This window comes from Gobio gobio (genome assembly GCF_949357685.1).
Source record: "Gobio gobio genome assembly, chromosome: 21".
Lineage (NCBI taxonomy): Eukaryota > Metazoa > Chordata > Actinopteri > Cypriniformes > Gobionidae > Gobio > Gobio gobio.
In genome coordinates, this window is record NC_137117.1 from 40,304,200 (window position 1) to 40,307,994 (window position 3,795).

At 48.7% G+C, this 3,795-nt stretch overlaps 1 protein-coding gene across 2 annotated transcripts in view; it reads left to right on the forward strand.

Annotated features, from left to right (window-relative positions):
• The first annotated feature begins 3,705 nt into the window (after positions 1-3,705).
• The window catches only part of calcrl2 (calcitonin receptor-like 2), a 57,599-nt gene continuing 57,509 nt past the window's right edge, over positions 3,706-3,795 (forward strand). For both annotated transcript variants that reach the window (XM_079803038.1, XM_079803039.1), the window contains exon 1: positions 3,706-3,762. The gene's annotated coding sequence lies outside the window, so the exon portion shown is untranslated. The remainder of the gene's footprint in view (positions 3,763-3,795) is intronic.

The window sequence follows — 3,795 nt, forward strand, 5'->3', positions numbered from 1 at the left end:
GGCACCTGACAACACCCTGGCAATCACACAGAACCCTGACAACACCCTGGCAATCACACAGAACACCCTGACAACACCCTGGCACCTGACAACACCCTGGCACCTGACAACACCCTGGCACCTGACAACACCCTGGCACCTGACAACACCCTGGCAATCACACAGAACCCTGACAACACCCTGGCAATCACACAGAACACCCTGACAACACCCTGGCACCTGACAACACCCTGGCACCTGACAACACCCTGGCAATCACACAGAACCCTGACAACACCCTGGCAATCACACAGAACACCCTGACAACACCCTGGCACCTGACAACACCCTGGCAATCACACAGAACACCCTGACAACACCCTGGCAATCACACAGAACACCCTGACAACACCCTGGTAATCACACAGAACACCCTGACAACACCCTGGCACCTGACAACACCCTGGCAATCACACAGAACACCCTGGCAATCACACAGAACACCCTGACAACATCCTGGCACCTGACAACACCCTGGCAATCACACAGAACACCCTGACAACACCCTGACAACACCCTGGCAATCATACAGAACACCCTGACAACACCCTGACAACACCCTGGCAATCACACAGAACACCCTGACAACATCCTGGCACCTGACAACACCCTGGCAATCACACAGAACACCCTGACAACACCCTGGCAATCACACAGAACACCCTGACAACACCCTGGCACCTGACAACACCCTGGCAATCACACAGAACACCCTGACAACATCCTGGCACCTGACAACACCCTGGCAATCACACAGAACACCCTGACAACACCCTGACAACACCCTGGCAATCATACAGAACACCCTGACAACACCCTGACAACACCCTGGCAATCACACAGAACACCCTGGCAATCACACAGAACACCCTGACAACACCCTGGCACCTGACAACACCTTGGCAATCACCCAGAACATCCTGGCAACACCCTAGATCTGCCCAAACTTGTTGATGCTCTCTGCAGCTCTCAACACTTTCTCTAGTCCGCGTTCAATCCCACAATGCACCACGTGAGCATGACTCTCAACCTCCCCGAAAACCCCGGCAAAACCCTAGTAACCACCCAGAAGACCATGGCAATGCCCTAGCAACCACCCAGAACACCTTGGAAATGCTCTTATAGCCACTCAAAACACCCTGACAACACTCTAACAACCACCTAGACTACCCTGACAATGCCCTAACAAACACCAAGAACTCTCTAGTAACCACATAGAACACCCTGAAAATGCCCTAGCAACCACTCAAAATATTCTATCAAACATCCAGAACACCCTGATAATGCCCTAGCAACCAACCAGAACACCCTGGCAACACCTTAGCAAACATCCAAAACACCCTGACAACACTCTAACAATCACCAAGAACACTCTAGCAACCACATAGAACACCCTGACAATGCCATAGCAACCACTCAAAATATTCTTGCAAACATTCAGAACACCCTGGCAATGCCCTAGCAAACATTCAGAACACCCTGGCAATGCCCTAGCAAACATCCAGAACACCCTGGCAACGCCCTAGTAACCATCTAGAACACACTGATAATGCCTTAACAACCAGCCAGAACACCCTGGCAAAATTCCCTAGCAACCACCCAGAAGACCATGGCAACGCTCTAGCAACCACCCATAACACCCTGTTAACACCCTAGAAATCACCCAGAACACTCTAGCAACCACATAAAACACCCTGACTATGCCCTAGCAACCACCCAAAATATTCTAGCAAACATCAATAACACCCTGAAAATACCCTAGTAACCAATCAGAACCCCTGGCAATACTCTAGTAACCACCTAGAACATACTGATAATGCCCTAACAACCAGCCAGAACACCCTGGCAAAATGCCCTAGCAACCGACCGGGAGACCATGGCAACGCCCTAGCAACCACCCAGAACACCCTGTTAACACCCTAGCAATCACCCAGAACACCTTGGAAATGCTCTTATAGCCACTCAAAACACTCTAACAACCATATCAGGGTGACAATGCCCTAACAACCTCCAAGAACACTCTAGCAACCACACAGAACACCCTAACAATGCTCTAACAACCACCAAGAACACTCTAGCAACCACATAGAACACCCTGACAAAGCCCTAGCAACCACTCAAAATATTCTAGAAAACATCCAGAACACCCTGGCAACGCCCTAGTAACCACCTAGAACACACTGATAATGCCCTAACAACCAGCCAGAACACCCTGGCAAAATTCCCTAGCAACCACCCAGAAGACCATGGCAACGCTCTAGCAACCACCCATAACACCCTGACTATGCCCTAGCAACCACCCAAAATATTCTAGCAAACATCCATAACACCCTGATAATACCCTAGTAACCAATCAAACCCCTGGCAATACTCTAGTAACCACCTAGAACATACTGATAATGCCCTAAAAACCAGCCAGAACACCCTGGCAAAAATACTCTAGCAACCACCCAGAAGACCATGGCAACGCTCTAGCGACACCCATAACACCCTGTTAACACCCTAGAAATCACCCAGAACACCTTGGAAATGCTCTTATAGCCACTCAAAACACCCTGACAACGCTCTAACAACCACCTAGACTACCCTGAAAATGCCCTAGCAACCACTCAAAATATTCTAGCAAACATCCAGAACACCCTGATAATGCCCTAGCAACCAACCAGAACACCCTGGCAACACCCTAGCAAAAATCCAAAACACCCTGACAACACTCTACCAACCACCAAGAACACTCTAGCAACCACACAGAACACCCTGACAAAGCCCTAGCAACCACTCAAAATATTCTTGCAACCATCCAGAACACCCTGGAAATGCCCTAGCAAACATCCAGAACACCCTGGAAATGCCCTAGCAAACATCCAGAACACCCTGGAAATGCCCTAGCAAACATCCAGAACACCCTGGCAATGCCCTAGTAACCACCTAGAACACACTGATAATGCCCTAACAACCAGCCAGAACACCATGGCAAAATATCCTAGCAACCACCCAGAAGACCATGGCAACGCTCTAGCAACCACCCATAACACACTGTTAACACCCTAGCAATCACCCAGAACACCTTGGAAATGCTCTTATAGCCACTCAAAACACCCTGACAACACTCTAACAACCACCTAGACTACCCTGACAATGCCCTAGCAACCACCAAGAACAGTCTAGCAACTACATAGAACAGCCTGACAATGCCCTAGCAACCACTCAAAATATTCTAGCAAACATCCAGAACACTGGCAATGCCATAGTAGCTACTAGAACACCCTGATAATGCCCTAGCAACCCACCAGAACACCCTGGCAACTCCCTAGCAACCAGCCAGAACACCCTGGCAACGCAAGAATGAAAAATAAATAAAGCTCCAGGATAATTTCTGTTGTATTGTGTTTTTTAGTGTGTGTTGGTGATTCTTGAAAGGATGTGTTTGTAAGTTCCTCCAGTGTCCGTGTTTCGACAGCAGGTGGCGGTGTTGCCCTCAACATCTCTCACACACTCCAGTCCCACTATCAGTCACAATTAAACAAAATCCGTTAAACTCTCATAAAAGAAATAACTGATATTAATAATGTAGTCAATAAATGTATGTCCTGCTCTATATCAGTGTGTGTGTGCCGCCTATACGCGCCTCAGAGATCCGCGGATCATCAGGCGTTCATGAGCCATACACACACACACACACACACACACGAACATCCGACGAGCCCCACACACTCCAGAACGGTAGGAAAACTCCTCTGCTTTCAGTGATTTATA